Source organism: Haematobia irritans, chromosome 2 (assembly GCF_050003625.1).
Source record: "Haematobia irritans isolate KBUSLIRL chromosome 2, ASM5000362v1, whole genome shotgun sequence".
Lineage (NCBI taxonomy): Eukaryota > Metazoa > Arthropoda > Insecta > Diptera > Muscidae > Haematobia > Haematobia irritans.
This window is the reverse complement of record NC_134398.1, coordinates 178,812,353-178,832,587: the sequence shown is the minus strand read 5'-3', so window position 1 is coordinate 178,832,587 and position 20,235 is coordinate 178,812,353. Positions and strand designations below refer to the sequence as shown.

At 37.7% G+C, this 20,235-nt stretch overlaps 1 protein-coding gene across 1 annotated transcript in view; it reads left to right on the top strand.

Moving 5' to 3' along the window:
- wry (delta and Notch-like EGF repeat containing weary) overlaps nucleotides 1-20,235 on the top strand; it is a 333,478-nt gene that overhangs the window by 161,367 nt on the left and 151,876 nt on the right. The window lies entirely within an intron of this gene.

Below are 20,235 nucleotides of genomic sequence, written 5' to 3'. Positions count from 1 at the left end.
AGAATCGAATTAACGATCATCGGTTGCGGTTGCCCCCCTGCACCACAGAGATTTTTCACGGTGACTATCTTTCTTGGCCATCTTTCAGGGATATGTTTACGGCAGTTTATATCGATTGTCCGTCTATAACGCCTGTCGAAAAATTGTTCTATTTGCGTCAAAATACGCAAGGGGAAGCATTGGAAATCGTGAAGAAGTCACCTTTGACTAATGAGGGATTCGAAGTTGCTTGGAATAATCTTAAGGATAGATACGAGAATAAAAGAATCCTCGTGAATAGCCAACTGAAGACCCTCTTTAATTTATTACCCGTTAAATCAGAGTCCGCAAAAGAAATTAAAAGGCTCCAAAGGGAGATAAACAACTGCATAACTTCTCTACAGTTGCATGAAATTTGTATTGATAGTTGGGACCCAATATTTGTCTTTTTATGTTCAACAAGGCTTCCTTATCCTTGTGGGAACAGACCGTGGAAAATAAGACGGAGATCTCCAAATGGGCAGATCTCGATAAGTTTTTAACCGCTAGATTCCAGTCGTTGGAAACGGTTTTTGACTTTTCACATTCGGATATCAATGAACAGTCCATGAGATTGGACACTTCGCAAAGGAAGGTGAAGACTTATCAGGCTAGTACCAATAGAATTATTTGTTATGCCTGCTCCCAGGAACATTTTCTGAAAAATTGCAGAGAATTCTTGAGAATGAATCATGAAGATCGGTTTGCTATTGTTAAAAATAATAACCTCTGCATAAATTGTTTTAGCAATCGACATAAGCTGAATCAATGTCCCAGTAAACTTATTTGTGAAAAGTGTAGTTTGAGACATAATACATTATTGCATCGTGAATCGCAAATATCGTTACCTACCATTTCCAACAGGGTCGGTACGGAGGTCCCTTCAACAAGCCATGTATCTTCTTCGGGTACATCTTCAAGTGAGCAACGTATTCAAAATTGTTTTGCTAGGACGTCTAAGCATGTTCTCTTGGGGACTGCCATGGTGAATATTAGGGTGAAAGGAATCATTTACAGTGCTAGAGCATTATTGGACCCGGGATCACAAGCTTCATTCATTTCGGAGAGACTACAGAGACGGATTGGTTTACCTACTACCAAGGTGAACGCTAGGATATCGGGTTTGAATAACGCGTTGGCAGGACTGACACAGAAACAATGTATTTTTGAATTGACTTCAGATAGCGACGAAGACATCAGAGTTGAAGTGTGTGGTTTGGTACTGCCCCAACTTACAGGTAAACTTCCAAGTTCGTCGATTTCGCTTCCGGTAAATATTTCTTTGGATGGTATAAAATTAGCGGACCCATATTTTGCAAAAAGCGATCAAGTTGACGTTTTGATAGGTGCGGATGTCTATCCACAGATTATTTTGGACGGAATGCAGCGGAATGTGCTTGGTTCTCTCGTGGCCCAGAATACAGTATTTGGTTGGGTATTAACTGGGCAACTTTATTGTGAAAGACATAGTTCGGATACTACCGTTTCCTTTTGCACCGAGGTTTTTTTGGGCCAGCAATTAGAAAAATTTTGGAAATTGGAAGAGCCTCCAAGAGCTTCTATGATGACAGAAGAAGAGACTTACTGTGAAGAATTATATCAGAAAACGACCAGGAGGTCTCAAGATGGACGTTTTATAGTATGTCTTCCTTTTAGGCCTCAACATGCAGACGGGAAAGGTTTAGGATTATCGCGGACAAAAGCATTTAGACAATTTATGCGGAATGAATCGTCTTTGTTAAGGAAACCAGAATTGAAAGAGATGTATGATGCCGTGATTGGTGAATATGAGTCTTTGGGCCACATGGTTAAGGTAGATGAACCCAGCGGACAGGGTACTAATTTTTATTTACCTCATCACGCTGTAGTGAAGCCTGAAAGGACATCGACGAAGCTAAGAGTAGTGTTTAATGCTTCTTGTCCAACTTCTAGTGGCATGAGTCTAAACGATATCCTATACCCTGGACCTGTTTTACAAAACGATTTGGTGTTGTTGATTGTAAGATGGCGTTTTTATCGTTATGTATTTAACGGTGACATTGAAAAGATGTATCGTCAAATACTGGTGGATGATAGACATACACGATTTCAAAGAATAATTTTCCGGACCGATCAGAAATTTTCTGTTCAAGATTTCGAACTGAAAACAGTGACTTTTGGTATAAATTGCGCACCGTTCTTAGCTATTCGGAGTTTGTTGCAACTGGCCAATGATGTAGAAAATGATCTTCCTTTGGCAGCAAGGATTTTAAGGAACATGATGTATGTTGATGATGCACTCGCTGGAGCACATGAATTATCTTTGGCAATAGACGCTAGGAACCAACTGATCGCGGCTTTATCTTCGGCGGGATTTTCTATGAGAAAATGGACATCGAACGATGAACGTATATTGACAGATATTCCCGTCGAGGATCTTTTAAGTGAACATTTTTTGGAAATCGATGAGGATAGCAAGGCAAAAACATTGGGCATTAGATGGAATGCCAAGAAAGATATTTTCTATTTTTCGGTAAAGCCTATAAGTCGAAAGGGTGATTTTACAAAAAGAGAGGTGTTGTCCATAATCGCTACACTATTCGATCCTGCAGGTTGGTTGGGACCTATAATAATTGTGGCAAAGATGTTGATGCAAAAAATATGGACTGAGAAGACGGATTGGGATGAATGTTTGTCCGAGTCTAGTACCCTTCGGTGGCGTCAGTTCATTGATGATTACGAGCATATAAACAATATTGAATTGACACGTTGGATAGGATTTAGTCCAAATTGTCAAGTGGAAATTCATGGATTCTCCGACGCCTCTGAAAAGGCTTATGGGGCATGTGTTTATGCGCGGATAAAGTCCGTTCATGGGGCTATTCAGACCCATTTGTTGCTTGCGAAATCGAGGGTGGCTCCTGTGAAGACTATTTCCCTCCCACGGCTGGAACTTTGTGGAGCACTTTTATTAGCGGAACTGATAGATGTTTTAAGGACCGACTTGAAATTAGATAGCAAGAGTATAAAATATGCTTGTTGGTCTGACTCTACGATCGTACTGGCTTGGCTTCAAAAGCCTCCTGCTTCATGGACTACTTTTGTTTCTAATAGAGTGTCGAAGATTGTTGACTTGGTGGGGAAAGACTGTTGGGGACACATTGCTTCAGAGCATAACCCGGCGGATATACTTAGTAGAGGGCTTCGAGCACAAGAATTGGATGGGAATACCTTGTGGTGGCATGGACCATCGTTTATAAGGGATTCGAATTATGGGGCATTTCAATCTCAGGATGAATTTCACACGGATGAGGAATGTCGTGGTATTACTGCCCACTTCTCCTATATTAGCGATTTTGAAGATATTCTTGTTCGATTCTCGTCCTATTCGAGGGCGTTACGGGTAATGGCTTACGTCTATAAATTTATTTCATTGTTAAAAGGGAAGTCGCCACCGATGATAGACCTGCAGGTTTCCTTTAGTGAGCTGCAATTTGTGAAAACAAGCCTTGTTGTTGTTGCACAAAAAGTATACTTTCCGAAAGAATATTTCAGTTTGACCAATGATAGTCCTCTGCCTACGTCAAGCAAACTGCTTAGTTTGAACCCTTTCATCGATAAAGAGGGTGTGATCCGAGTGGGAGGACGATTATCCAATGCAATTTCTTTGTCATTTAATGAGAAACATCCAGTCATTCTGCCGAATGAAAGCAAATTTTCACGTCTCTTGATCAACTTTATTCATGAAATTACATTGCATGGAGGAAATCAGTTAATGCTTAGAGTACTTAGGTCAGAATTTTGGATCCCAAGGGCTAAGAATTTGATAAGGAATGTTATAAGAAACTGCAGAATCTGCACTATTTGCGCGAAGAAATCAAAGGAACAGATTATGGCAGCTTTGCCAGTGTCCAGAACTATCCTTGACAGACCTTTCACACGAACGGGCGTGGATTTCGCTGGCCCATTTGACATTAAAAATTATACAGGTAGAGCTTGTTTGATAACTAAAGGTTATGCTTCGATTTTTGTTTGTTTTGCCACCCGAGCTATTCACTTGGAAGCTGTTAGTGATTTAACAACGGCCACCTTTCTCGCAGCATTTGCCAGATTTGTTTCTCGACGCGGTTGTCCAAAGGAAATGTTTTCGGACAATGGGACGAATTTCGTGGGAGCCGCAAGAGCATTGCGGGTTGAATATCGGAATTTTATTCGGAATATGAGTTCAGAAGTTGTTCACTTATATGCGAATAATGGGCTAGATTGGCACTTTAACCCAGCAGGCGCACCGCACATGGGGGGCCTTTGGGAGGCAGGCGTCAAGTCTTTCAAACATCATTTTAAAAGAGTTGCATTTAACTTAAAGTATACCTTTGAAGAATTTTCGACCCTGTTGGCACGGATTGAATCATGTTTAAACTCGAGACCCCTTTGTCCATTGTCGGAGGACGTTTTTTGTCTTGATGCTCTGACCCCCGGACATTTTCTAATTGGTGGTCCCCTTTTGTCCCCCCCCGAACCGAGAATCAGTGAGGCTCCTATTTCTATTATAAATCGATGGCAGCGAGTAAAAGCAATAAACCAAAATTTGTGTGTACGTTGGAAAGAGGAGTATTTGAGAGAGATTATTAAGCGAAGTAAATGGAAAACAGATGAAGTAAATGTGAAGATAGATGATATGGTTGTTATTCGTGACGACAATTTGCCGCCCAACGAATGGAGATTGGGCCGTATAGCAAAGGTTTTTCCTGGCGCGGACGGGAAAGTCAGGGTTGCAGAGATTCGAACGTCGAAGGGACTGCTAGTAAGACCGATAGTTAAACTGGTTCCTCTTCCTATGGATTAAGCAGAACCTATCCGTCAATTACATTTTGTTTTTTTTTTCTTTTTTTCTTTGTTTTTTCAATATTTTTAGAATCATGGTTAAGGCGAAGAAATATAATTCAGAGAGCCGCGGAAATAAGCAGAGAATTGTATGTCGAGTGTGTTTAAAAGATCACCCACTTAGATTTTGTAGCAAATTCTTGGCGATGAATTATTCGGAGCGTATGAGGATTGTGTCGATATACAGACACTGCGCAGGTTGTCTGGCTCACGATCATACATGGCGCACATGCAGTAGTGAAGGTCGATGTAAGAAATGCGGCGATATGCACCACACTTTACTCCATAAGCCGGGACCACGTTCGGCCTGTAGGGCCATAAAAAGTGTGGTAAAGAGATTAGGACCTCGTTCGTCTAAGTCTCAAACTGATTTAGGACCTAGTTCGTCCTAATCCGACCGCAAAGATGGACCTAGTTCGTCCAAATCCAGACACAATGAAGGACCTAGTTCGTCCGAAATCAGGAATAAAGATGGACCTAGATCGTCCTCGAAGGGGTCCAGACACGTTGTGCCATATACACGCAGAGAGACCAGTATAGTAGATATCAAGGGAGTTATGAGATCTGATATGACGTATAGTATACAAGAGACTGTGATGCTCCGTCCGACGGCAATGGTTAAAATTATTTGTGGCGATCGGCATATATGTGAACGAGTTTTAATAGATCAAGGTTCTGAGATAACTATAATTGACGAGTCGCTGGTCCGTAAAATCGGTCTAAAGGTTGTCAAAATTGGAAATCGATTCAGATGCGCTTTGCAGCTTCGTGGATGCCACGACGTCAGTAGTACCGTCGAAACCTATGCTGAAGTTCGTAAAAAGTTCACCATACAAACGCCAAGGAAATCAGTGGACTGTCGTATACTTGAAGAGTATCCTGGATTGCAATTAGCAGATCCTCTGTTCTACATGTCGGCTGCTGTGCACCTATCTTTAGGAGGAGATTTGTATTCCAAGATTATACGCAACGGGGTCGCCGGTGGAACACTCGGGAAACCTCTTGCCCAATTTACTATATTCGGGTATATAATCTCTGGATCATGTTCGTCTTAACTCTAGATTATTATTTTCACTTTACGTAAAAAAAAAACACATATCATTAAATTGCCATTTTGAGAATTGCAGAATACTGCAAAGGGGCCGGAATGTTGACGTTGAGAGATATCATGAGTCAACAGTTTTGAACTTTAAAAACAACGCCATCTATAAATTCAACTGGGTGACTTTCTCGCAAAAATTATGAATCAGTTGCTGTAAGATATGGCCACATAGCGAGGAGCTTGGGACATTTTTGTTATATATTAAGTTTAACATTTCTTTTATTATGAATATTTACTTGAATGTATGTAGGTGTGAGTGGATTAGAAGAAGTCAAACCGCGCGGTCATAGACCATTGTATTGAACTTTATTAAAAAAGCCCATTGTATTGAAAAGAGAAGCGTGTAAATTATATATAGTGTTCTGAACAATAATTAAAAGAAATTATAGTTTAATAAAATACTTTGGAAAATAATAAACTAGTGAATTGAAACATAAAGGTGTCTATTATTTGGCTGCATATTCCCTGCGTGCGGTATTGTGACTCTCTTTTTTTTGTTTTGTTGGCTCCTATAGTACTCCGCCGGTGTATCACGAAATACCCTTTACTAGGGGAAGTTGAACACACCGCGTACCAAATTTAAACTGAATCAGATGAATTTTGTTCTTCCAACAGGCTCCGGAGGTCAAATCTTGTGATCGGTTTATATGGGGCTATATATAATTATGGACCGATGTGGACCAATTTTTGCATGGGTGTTTGAGGCCATATATTAACACCACGTACCAAATTTCAACTGAATCAGATGAATTTTGTTCTTCCAACAGGCTCCGGAGGTCAAATCTGTGGATCGGTGTGGACCAATTTTTGCATAGTTGTTAGAGACCATATACTTACACAATGTACCAAATTTCAGCCGGATCGGATGAAATTTGCTTCTCTTAGAGGCCAAATCGGGGGATGGGTTTATATGGGGCTATATATAATTATGGACCTATGTGGAGCAATTTTTGCATGGTTGTCAGAGACCATATACTAATACCATGTACCAAATTTCAGCTGGATCGGATGACATTTGCTTCTCTTAGAGGATCCGCAAGCCAAATTTGGGGGTCCATTTATATGGGGGCTATACGTAAAAGTGGACCGATATGGCCCATTTGCAATACCATCTGACCTACATGAATAGCAACTACTTGTGCCAAGTTTCAAGTCGATAGCTTGTTTCGTTCGGAAGTTAGCGTGATTTCAACAGACGGACGGATGGACGGACATGCTTAGATCGACTCAGAATTTCACCACGACCCAGAATATATATACTTTATGGGTTCTTATAGCAATATTTCGATGTGTTACAAACGGAATGACAAAGTTAATATACCCCCCATCCTATGGTGGAGGGTATAAAAATTTTGACAAAATTTTCTATAGAAATAAAATTTTGACAAAATTTTCTGTTGCTATAAAATGTTGACAATATTTTCTATAGAAATAAATTTTGACAAAATTTTCTATAGAAATAAAATTTTGACAAAATTTTCTATAGAAATAAAATTTTGACAGAAATAAAATAAAAAAAAATGTGAAAAAAATATTCTATAGAAATAAAATTTTGGCAAAACTTTCCGAAGAAATAAATAATATTTTTTTTTGTAAAGGATGTTTAAAATTTCAACGGCCGATGTTGATTTTGAATAAAACACAAACTATTTAGGAAATTATTGTAATATTTGTAATAATTATTATGATATATTAGTAATACTAATATATCATAATAATATTTTATTATGATATATTAGTATTACTCAATTATGTATGGAACAAAATATCGGGCAAATGGGCGCCGCGACCTCGGTGGCACACCTTCATCCGATGGTCCAAATTTTCGATGACGCTGAGGAATAATGGAGGTTCTATGCCGTTAATGTGCCGAATTATCTCATCCTTTAGCTCTTGAATTGTTGCTGGCTTATCAACGTACACCTTTTCTTCCAAATAACCCCAAAGAAAAAAGTCCAACGGTGTCAAATCACATGATCTTGTCGGCCAATTGACATCCCCATTACGTGAGATAAATCGTCCATTGAATTTGTTGCGCAAAAGAGCCATTGTTTCGTTAGCTGTGTGGCAAGTGGCACCGTCCTGCTGAAACCACATATTGTCCACATCCATATCTTCCAATTCGGGCCATAAAAAGTTCGTTATCATCTCACGATAGCGAACACCATTCACAGTAACTACCTGACCGGCCTCATTTTGGAAAAAATACGGCCCGATGATGCCGCCAGCCCATAAACCGCACCAAACAGTCACTATTTGTAGGTGCATTGGTTTTTCGACAATCACTCTTGGATTCTCATTCGCCCAAATGCGGCAATTCTGTTTATTAACGAATCCACTGAGGTGAAAATGTGCCTCTTCACTGAAGATGATTTTCCTCGAAAATTGATCATCCACTGTTGCCATTTCTTGGAACCATTTAACACGTTGTTGGATTGTGTATCTCTCCATGTTTCAAATTGAGTAATTCTGAAATGGAGAAATGTCAAATAAAATTCGGAAAAAAAACTTGGCGTTTAGGTGTGGTTCACATTCAACATCGGCCCTTACAATTTAACCACCCTTTAGTTTTTGGTACGATGTGCAAATCTTGGAAAATAATTTTTCTCAAGTTTAAACTGTGACTTTAATGGTTCGCATTATTTTGTTTCACGATCGATAACTTCTTCTTCTAGAAAGTGTTTGTGTGAAAGCGATGTATATAGAATACCATGCATGTCGACCAAAATATTCTTGAAATTCAAGAAAATTCTTCCCGCATGAACTTGTTAAAATATTTCGTCAAAACATATTTGTTGTTTTGATCTCCGCTTAAAACCATTTCGTTGGCTAAACTACAAGAGTAGCTTAACCAATAGAAGAAAAAACTAACAATAAAAAAAACGAAATTTGTCAAAACTATTGTACTATAAATCTGATCGGCTTGAAACTATATACACAAAAGGTACTGAATCATTTGCGGGGGTACTGCAGTACTGACCAGGGTGAAAAAGTATTGAAAAAAGTACTATAGTACTGCATTTTCCATCCCTGCTCTAAGAGCAGCCATGATAGGCAAATTTTTCAAACACAAGAGGAAAAGAGGGAAAGAAAAAATGTTTAAAATTTTCTAAGGTTGTTTTTCTTTTGTAATTTAGGAAAAAAAATATTTCAAAATGGCATTAGATAGCTTCTTTACCCAAAATGTTAATAAAATTCAATTGTCCGTATTCTAATAGACAGGAAATTCTAATCCCTTAAAGTTTGCTCTTAAAATCTGTTTCAGTTCATTTACTCCTTTGTTTTTATGTCATTGACAGGTTCACTTTTAAGACAACAACAATTTTTCATACTGTCATTAAATTTTTAGTCCGGTCTTGCTTGAACGCTGTTTCCCTAAAGACCAATAAAATGTTAAAAATCAATTTTTTTAACTTCAGTTACCATTGAGTTGGCATGAGTCCTTTGGGTTATTTCAGTTAAAGGAGTTCTGATAACAAAAAGGGGGGTAATTTGGTTGGTACATTTTCTTTTATTTGCTCCAAAGTGAGATGGGTAAAAATGGAGTAATTATGGCAAACAATACTCTCGGTATTGTATGTTTAAACAAAGGCTGGGAGTTTCCATTTAAAATCTACCAAAGGCATTGCTTTTCTTCAAATGGTAATGAAGCTATTTGTCAATGAAGGGATGGTATTTTCATGTTTCTGTTCTAATAGCCTACATAGGTATGTGGAGTCGGTTTAAAATGATGAAAACTTAATATCACCCCAAGGCAACTTTCTGTTTTTCTACCATTCACTAGTACTGTGGTACAGGATACAATAAGTTTGGATTTGTGGATTTGCATGTTACACCAACAAAGAGCAGTCTCAGACTCATTGTTTAGTATACAGATCGTTTTAGAATTAAATTCTGAGTGGATTTAGCGATGTCCGTCTGTCTGTTCATGTATTTTTGTGTGCAAAGTACAGATCGCAGATTTAGTCCGATTGTCCTCAAAATTGGAATACGGTCTTATTTCCGCTCGAAGACAATCTCTATCGATTTTGGGAAAAATAGGTTTTGTGCAATTAAAATGACCCTTGCTTTATATCTTCTATATATATAAAATTCAAAGTACGATTGTTTATTTGTATGTTCCGGGTAAACTTTCAGAGATCGTAGAGGGCGCACATGTGGTGAAAAGAGGGCACATCATTTTTTGATACTTGGTCCGCAGGGGGCCTACCCTTTTTCCGAGTTTTTGAAAATTGGACCAAAGTTGGTATCTAGATAAAGATCCGCTACTTTATTTTTCAATATTTGGTCGCGGAGGGGAGCCTCCCCTTTGTCCGACTTTTTTAAAGTACAGTGAAAAATCTAAAATTCTCTAATTTATCTGAGATTTACAGATAACATGCGATGAGATTATGAAATTAATATGGGGTACCTTTTGTGTTCATATGTGGTCGGGGAGGGTGACCTCCCTCTTGCCACTATTATTGAAAATTGGACCAAAGTTGCCCCATTTGCCTGAAATTTTCATTGAAGGTTGGGGTTGGCATCTGGACAAAGATACGCTACTTTATTTTTCGATATTTGGTCGCGAAGGGGGGCCTACCCTTTGTCCGACTTTTTTTTTAAAGTACAGTGAAAAACCAAAAATTCTCCGACTGCAATTTTACGGAAAAACTGGGTGAGGTTATAAAATGTATATCAGAATGTTAATTTTTTATACCCTACACCATAGGATGGGGGTATATTAACTTTGTCATTCCGTTTGTAACACATCGAAATATTGCTCTAAAGTATATATATTCTGGGTCGTGGTGAAATTCTGAGTCGATCTAAGCATGTCCGTCCGTCTGCTGAAATCACGCTAACCTACGAACGCAACAAGCTATCGACTTGAAACTTGGCACAAGTAGTTGTTATTGATGTAGGTCGGATGGTGTTGCAAATGGGCCATATCGGTCCATTTTTACGTATAGCCCCCATATAAACGGACCCCCAAATTTGGCTTGCAGACCCTCTAAGAGAAGCAAATTTCATCCAATCCGGCTGAAATTTGGTTCATGGTGTTAGTATATGGTCTCTAACAACCATGCAAAAATTGGTCCGCATCGGGTCATAATTATATATAGCCCCCATATAAACCGATCCGCCGATTTGGATTTCGGAGCCTCTAAGAGAAGCAAATTTCATCCGATCCGGTTGAAATTTGGTACATGGTGTAAGTATATGATCTCTAATTGCCATGCAAAAATTGGTCGAAATCGGTTCATAATTATATATAGCCCCCATATAAACCGATCCCCAGATTTGGCTTGCGGAGCCTCTAAAAGAAGAAAGTTTCGTCCGATCCGGCTGAAATTTGGTACATGGTGTTAGTATGTGCTCTCTAACAACTAAGCAAAAATTGGTCCACATCGGTCAATAATTATATATAGCCCCCATATAAAACGATCCCCCGATTTAGCTTGCGGAGCCTCTAAGAGAAGCAAATTTCATCCGATCCGGCTGAAATTTGGTACATGGTGTAAGTATACGGTCTCTAATGACCATGCAAAAATTGGTCCACATCGGTCCATACTTATATATAGCCCCCATATAAACCGATCACCAGATTTGACCTCCGGAGCCTCTTGGAAGACCAAATTTCATATGATTCAGTTGAAATTTGGTACGTGGTGTTAATATATGGCCTCAAACACCCATGCAAAAATTGGTCGAAATCGGTCCATAATTATATATAGCCCCCATATAAACCGATCCCCAGATTTGACCTCCGGAGCCCCTTGGAAGAGCAAAATTCATCCGATTCGGTTGAAATTTGGTACGTGGTGTAAGTATATGGTATCCAACAACCATGCAGGAATTGGTTCATATCAGTCCATAATTATATATAGCACCCATATAAACCGATCCCCAGATTTAACCTCCGGTGCCTCTTGGAGAATCAAAATTCATCCGATCTGGTTGAAATTTTGTACGTGGTGGTAGTATATGATATTTAACAACCATGCCAAAAGTCCATAATCATATATAGCCCCCATATAAACAGATCCCGAGATTTGGTTTTGGAGCCTCTTGGAGGAGCAAATTTCATCCGAGTCAGTTGAAATTTGGTACATTGTGCTAGTATATGTCCGTTAACAACCATGCCTAACTAGGTCCATATCGGTCTATAGTTATATATAACCCTCAGATAAATCGATCCCCAATCACACAAAAATTGGTCCATATCAATAATTGTATATATCCCCCATATAAGCGACCTCCATATTTCAATTCTGGCTCCCTACGTACCGTGCAAAAGTCCATATCGATTCGTAATTATTTGTAGACTTACCTACACATACTTTTTTTGTCTAATGTATGGGCTAACTCACAATTTAGAAAACGATTTAAGATACCACACCCCAAGTGATTCGATTGTGGATGACAGTCTTTCGTAGAAGTTTCTACGCAATCCATGGTGGAGGGTACATAAGATTCGGCCTGGCCGAACTTACGTCCGTTTATACTTGTTTTTACTACTTTTGCTCGTTCCGATTTATTGGACGGGAAACAGTGATACTTTGTATGTTGTTGTAATATAGTGCTTAATTTTCCGGTTTATTGAGGAGAAGGATACCTTTCCTTGACAAACCACAAGAAATATAGGAGATTGTCCAACTACTTGAATACAGAACATTATCTAAAAATTTGGTGGAAAGGGGCCACCTTCTCCCCTACATTTTTTAAGGCGGACCATTTTACATTTGCATATCCGCCGCATTTCTATCTATAAACGAAAAAGCAAGTAGTCCGATTTGTCTGAAAGAATTAAAATCTTTTCGAATTTGTTTTCAGCACGAAGGATATGGTTGACTAAGTTAACGCAAAATGTTCCTAAAAATACGCTTCGGAAGGCGCATCGAAGCGGGCGGGGTTACGCTAGTTTTCTATATTTATACCCTGCGCCACACTGTGAAACAGGGTATTATAAGTTCGTGCATATGTTTCCAACACCCAGAAGGAGACGAAATACACAAATGGTGTCTTTGGCAATATTGCACATTTTTATACCCTTCACCACTACTGTGGTACAGGGTATAATAAGTTTGTGCATTTGTATGTAACGCCAAGAAGGAAAAGTCTGAGACCCATCGTTTAGTATATCGATCGTCTTAGAATTAAATTCTGAGTCGATTTAGCGATGTCCGTCTGTCTGTCTGTTGGATTATATTTGTGTGCAAAGTACATCTCGCAGTTTTAGTCCGATTGTCTTAAAATTTGGTATAGGGTTCTGTTTCGTCTCAAAGACGATCCCTATTGAAATCGGTTCAGATTTAGATATATCTGTCATATATATTTTTCACCGATCTGGTCATAATTGGCGTGTATATCAACCGATCTTCCTCAAATTCCGTACATCCGAATATTTTATGAGTCTCGAAAAACTCCCATATATAGCTTTTTTTACTAAAATTGTGTTCCACCCTAGTGTATTAGCCAACTTAAATTTTGAGTCTATAGATTTTGTAAAAGTCTATCAAATTCTGTCCAAATCGAGTGATATTTAAATATATGTATTTGGGACAAACCTTTATATATAGCACCCAACACATTTGACGGATGTGATATGGTATCGAAAATTTTGATCTACAAAGTGGTGCAGGGTATAATATAGTCGGCCCCGCCCGACTTTAGAATTTCCTCACTTGTTTTGTCAAAATTCGTTTTTATTATTCAACATAGTTCCCTTCAAGAGCGATACAACGATTATAACCACCTTCCGATTTTTGATACCATTTTGGTAGTACTCCTTCGGTTTTGCCTCAAAATAGGCCTCAGTTTCGGCGATCACCTCTTCATTGCAGCCAAATTTTTTCCCTGCTAGCATCCTTTAGAGGTCTGAGAAAAAGAAAAAGTCACTGGGGACCAGATCTGGAGAATACGGTGGGTGGGGAAGCAATTCGAAGCCCAATTCATGAATTTTTGCCATCGTTCTCAATGACTTGTGGCACGGTGCGTTGTCTTGGTGGAACAACACTTTTCTTCTTCATATGGGGCCGTTTGGCCGCGATTTCGACCTTCAAACGCTCCAATAACGCCATATAATAGCCACTGTTGATGGTTTTTTCCTTCTCAAGATTATCGATAAAAACTATTCCATGCGCATCCCAAAATACAGAGGCCATTACTTTGCCAGCGGACTTTTGAGTCTTTCCACGCTTCAGAGACGGTTCACCGGTTGATGTCCACTCAGCCGACTGTCGATTGGACTAAGGAGTGTAGTGATGGAGCCATGTTTCATTCATTGTCACAAATCGACGGAAAAACTCGGGGTGTATTACGAGTTAACAGCTGCAAACACCGCTCAGAATCATCAACACGTTGTTGTTTTTGGTCAAATTTGGCACCCATTTTGCACAGAGCTTCCGCATATCCAAATATTGATGAATGATATGACCAACACGCTCCTTTGATATCTTTAAGGCCTCTGCTATCTCGATCAACTTCATTTTACGGTCATTCAAAATCATTTTGTGGATTTTTTTGATGTTTTCGTCGGTAACCACCTCTTTCAGGCGTCCACTGTGTTCACCGTCCTTCGTGCTCATTTCATCACGCTTGAATTTTGCATACCAATCAATTATTGTTGATTTCCCTGGGACAGAGTCCGGAAAATCATTATCAAGCCAAGTTTTTGCGTCCACCGTATTTTTTCCCTTCAGAAAACAGTATTTTACAAAATACGAAATTCCTTTTTTTCCCATTTTTTTCACAATAACAAATGTTGCTTCACAAAAGACGCACTATCTCACAAACTAATTGACTTACAAATTTTGACAGGAATAAATTGAATGTTGGTACTATATAAAAATAATATGCATTTAATACTAGCGACGCCATCTATGTGTCAGACCGGGGACTTATCAGCCAACCTGTTACACTTTGAATGGCTTGAAATCCAGTACTTCGTTTTTCGTTGTTCGATTGAAAACCCTAATGGAATCTAATTTGTCGAAATATTTCTTTAGTTAGAAAGATATACACCCATGTTCCGATATCCACTTCAATTCCACTTCCACTATTCACGTCAAATCCACGAACGTGAAAATTTGGTGTTCTTAATTCCACGCTCTTTTTTGAACCAGCTGGGTTGCACAATTCACCCAAAAATTCACTAAGGCGAAAATCAAAATAAGTGGAATCAATATACTTATTATAATTTATTATTTTTTTAATTAAAAATTACGCAGTGTTTATAAAACTCATGTATTAAATATAAAACATTTCAAATTTTTTACGCGGATACTTTTTTTTTAACCGGAAATACACCCATCTTGGACATAATTCAATTCATCAAGACTTTTGCAAGTGAATTTCACGAAAATTCCGGTGAAAGTGGATTGTAGGACACGAAAATTGTAGAAGTGATTCACATTCACCTGGAAGTGGATTTGGAACATGGGCAATAAAGTGTCTTTCAAATTTTGTTTCGCCGGAGTCGGAGTCGAGCAAAATTTCTACGACTCCGGCTCCGACTCCAACTCCAGCAAAATCTTCAGACTCCGACTTCAAGACTCCGACTCCAAGACTCCGACTCCACTGCCCTGAATTTTACACAGGGAGTTGAATTACTATTGCAGCTATGCATGCCAAATTTGGTTGAAATCGGGTCAGATTTATATATAAAGCTCCCATATATATCATTCCCCCGATTTTCACTCATATGACAACAGAGATTCAGATTTAAATATAACTCCCATATATATGTTTTTTGTGATTTCGACAAAATTGGCCAAAACGACACTGCTAAGTCGAAAACTTGTAAAAATGACTCCAATATACTTTCCTTACTTGTTTAATAACGGGCTCAATATTAGTAGCATACTAACTCTGTAGGTGCAAAATCTACTATAGCTCCGTAAATCGGACATTTCTGCTTAGGTTGTGGAAAAACTCCCATAAACATGTACCCCTTTATGTTCTTAAATGTGAAAATGCCGTTTATCACCCAAACCTATACCATTGATACCCCACACTGAAAAAAATATTGTCGCCAGATCAAAGATTTCGTGTCTTTAAAATACGAAAGCAAATTTTGCTTAGCATAGAAGACGCATTTCTCTAATACAAAGTTTTTTCCTTGTCCAAAAGTCGATAAACTTTTGAATCAAGTCGTATTGTCCTTATAATTAAGTGATTTTGCTTAGAAATGGGTATCATAACATGAAAGAAAAAATGTTTGGGCTAAGGCCAACTTGACTTTAATAATTCAAAAAAATTCTTTAAATTTAATGAAATTGTCTTTAAGTTTGTTGTCTTTTTGCATCTTGACTACAAAACCAAAAATCGTTCAGATATAGGACATGTTTTTCAACACTTTATTTTAAAGAAGCTTTTTACTTGAAACAAAGCATAATTTCTACTGGAAGTCGAGTCGTTTTTAAAGGACTTTGATAGCATATGAAGAAAAAAAAACTGAGAAAGCAAAAAATTAAAATTTGCTTCCTAGAAGCAAGTACACAAAACCCAAATTTAAAAGAGAATTGTTTCTTAAAAGTATCCTTACTTGTATTCTCCGCTTCTTTGGCTCGGAATCAATACCAAATTTTTCAAAGCAAAGACAAAATCTTTGGAACCGGGCATGCTTTTTTTCAGTGCAAAAACAATGTCTACGAATCCAGTAGGGATGGTTTAGGGTTTATGATATAGTCGGCCCCGTCCGACTTTCTACTCCACTCACTTGTTTTTACTAACATTCTGTTCCACCCCAGGGGATTAGCCGACTGAAATTTTAAGTTTACCATTTTTTTAGAAGTCTAACAAATTTTGTCCACATGGAGTGAGATTTTAATGTATTTATAGGGAAACAAAAACCTTTATAACATATATAGCACCCAACACATTTGACGGATTTGATATGGTGTCGAAAATGTGTATCTACAAAGTGGTGCATGGTATAATATACCCGGCCCCGCCCGACTTTAGACTTTTCTTACTTATTTCAATTAAAATTTTGTTGTTTTAAATAAATTTGTCCACAATATTGAGTAAAGTACGTACCTAAAACTTAGGTTGCATAATCTTTTATTTTAGGTCAGATTTTTGTTTTGTTTTTCAGAGTACACAACTTCAAAAAGACTGGATATGAATTAGGATTATAAGTATGGAGAGAAGAACTTATATCCAAAGGCAGTTAAAAATTGACTTGAAGTCAATATATCTCGTACTCAGGAGATTTATTATACACCGACAACAATGTAATATGGTGTCTATAAAATGGTTATATAAATACAACTCCGTCCCAATATTTTTATACCCTGCTCCACACTGTGGAACAGGGTATTATAAGTTAGTGCATATGTTTGCAACACCCAGAAGGAGACGAGATAGACACATGGTGTCTTTGGCAAAAATGCTCAGGGTGGGCTCCTGAGTCGATATAGCGATGTCCGTCTGTCCGTCTGTCCGTCTGTCCGTGAACACATTTTGTAATCAAAGTCTAGGTCGCAGTTTTAGTCCAATCGACTTCAAATTTGGCACAAGTATGTGTATTGGCTCAGAATAGATCCCTATTGATTTTGGAAGAAATCGGTTCAGATTTAGATATAGCTCCCATATATATATTTCGACCGATATGGACTTATATGGCCCCAGAAGTCAGACTTTTACCCTAATTTGCCTAAAATTTTGCACAAGAAGAACAATTAGCACTATAGTCAAGTGTGCCAAATTTTATTGAAATCGGTTCAGATTTAGATATAGCTCCCATATATATCTTTCGCCCGATATGGACTAATACGGTCCCAGAAGCCTGAGTTTTACCCCAATTTGGTTAAAATTTTGCACAGGGAGTAAAATTAGCATTGTAGCTATGCGTGCTAAATTTGGTTGAAATCGGTTCAGATTTAGATATAGCTCCCATATATAGCTTTCGCCCGATTTACACTCATATGACCACAGAGGCCAATTTTTTGCTCCGATTTAGTTAAAATTTTGCACAGGGAGTAGAATTAGCATTGTAGCTATGCGTGCCAAATTTGGTTGAAATCGGTTCAGATTTAGATATATCTCCCATATATAGCTTTCGCACGATTTACACTCATACGACCACAGAGGCCAATTTTTAACTCCGATTTAGTTGAAATTTTGCACAGAGAGTAGAAGTAGCATTGTTGCAATGCACGCCAAATTTGGTTGAAATCGGTTCAGATTTAGATATAGCTCCCATATATAGCTTTCGCCCGATTTACACTCATATGACCACATAGGCCAATTTTTAACTCTGATTTAGTTGAAATTTTGCACAGGGAGTAAAATTAGCATTGTTGCTATGCGTGCCAAATTTGGTTGAAATCGGTTCAGATTTAGATATAGCTCCCATATATATGTTTTTCTGATTTCGACAAAAATGGTCAAAATACCAACATTTTCCTTGTAAAATCGCCACTGCTTAGTCGAAAAGTTGTAAAAATGACTCTAATTTTCCTAAACTTCTAATACATATATATCGAGCGATAAATCATAAATAAACTTTTTCGAAGTTTCCTTAAAATTGCTTCAGATTTAAACGTTTCCCATATTTTTTTACTAACATTGTGTTCCACCCTAGTGCATTAGCTGACTTAAATTTTGAGTCTATAGATTTTGTAGAAGTCTATCAAATTCTTCCAGATTGAGTGGTATTTAAATGTATGTATTTGGGACAAACCTTTATATGTAGCCCCCAACACATTTGACGGATGTGATATGGTATCGAAAATTTAGATCTACAAAGTGGTGCAGGGTATAATATAGTCGGCTCCGCCCGACTTTAGACTTTCCTTACTTGTTTTTTTGTAAATTGGGGACCCGCTTCATAGAAAGTAGAAGGCAGTGGACTCGAGCAGTTACGTAGGCAAATACATCTACTTTGTGCGTCACGCAAGACTTCATAATAAAACGAAAATCAAACAAACTCCCCATTATATCTCCATTATTTCCCTTTCAAAAAGTTTTTTTTCGTTTCTTCTTTAAGAAGCTAAAATTATTTAAGTTCACCTTACTTTGTTACATTTGAACACACTATTCATCATCTAGGCTAAAAGTTAAAGTATGTATTATCGCTATCCATTTGAATAATAGCCCATGTCGACAAATATAATTTATATCTTCTATCCTAAGGAAATGATCTTTCAAAGAAAATATATTTTATGACTTTTGTTGAGACTTAAGGAATTGCTTCGTTTTCTTTTTGCCTGAAGCACCGGATGCCGTGTATCGGAAATAATTCCTTTATTATTCAAAGGATATGGAATTTCTTTGTATTGGAGGAATGTTAAACTTTTGCACTATGACCACCATTAATCATTTGCAAATGCAATTTAAAACATTAGAAAAAATTCATTAGAACATCACAGCTCATTCACACCTGTCACCCTTTCGATGGTGATGGTTAGAGGAAACATTCGCCCCTGACTTCATAATGGAATTTTATTAGCTAAAGAGTGTTAAGGTTATAATAAGTTATGGTAAAAAGGAAATTATTCTAAATCGATTTCAAAGTTTACAATTATATTTATAATTTAATTGCAAATGTAATAAATGAAGTCAGAAGGGGCCAATTTTATTATAACTTTCATCAAATCATTCACATTTGCTGGGAGCCCTATAAAGGTTTATATTCCCATTCACAAATGTTAAAATATGAACAGACTTGGATACAATGTCTACACTTCTACAAAATATCTAGGAAGCAACACGATATTACTAAAACCAGTATAAAGTCGGGCGGGACCGATTATAATATACCCTGCACCATTTTTGACATCTATATTTCGATACCATTTCAAAACATTTCAAATTTGTTGAGTGATATATAAAAAGGTTTATGTTCCCATATACTTACATTTAAATCTGACCTGACTTGGACAAAACTTTTTAGACTTCTATTAATTCTCTAGACTCTCTCACATCGAAAGATGCTAATTCGATTCCTTGTGGAAAATTTAAAAAAAATTCTGAGTGTATCTTTGGCGTCCTTGGTCATACGAATCCATGTCTGGCTAAAATTTTTTCATGCATAGGTAGAGTGCTAATTTAAATTTGTGCAAAATTTCAAGAAAATCAGAGTTAAACTATGGCCGCTGTGGTCATATGAGTGTAAAACGGGCGAAAGATATATATGGGAGCTATATTAACATCTGAACCAATATCAAACAAATATGGCTCTCTTTACGACACTACATATAGTACACTATCACAATGCCAAAAGACATAATTTAAGGTACATTAGGGTAAAACTCTGGCTTCTG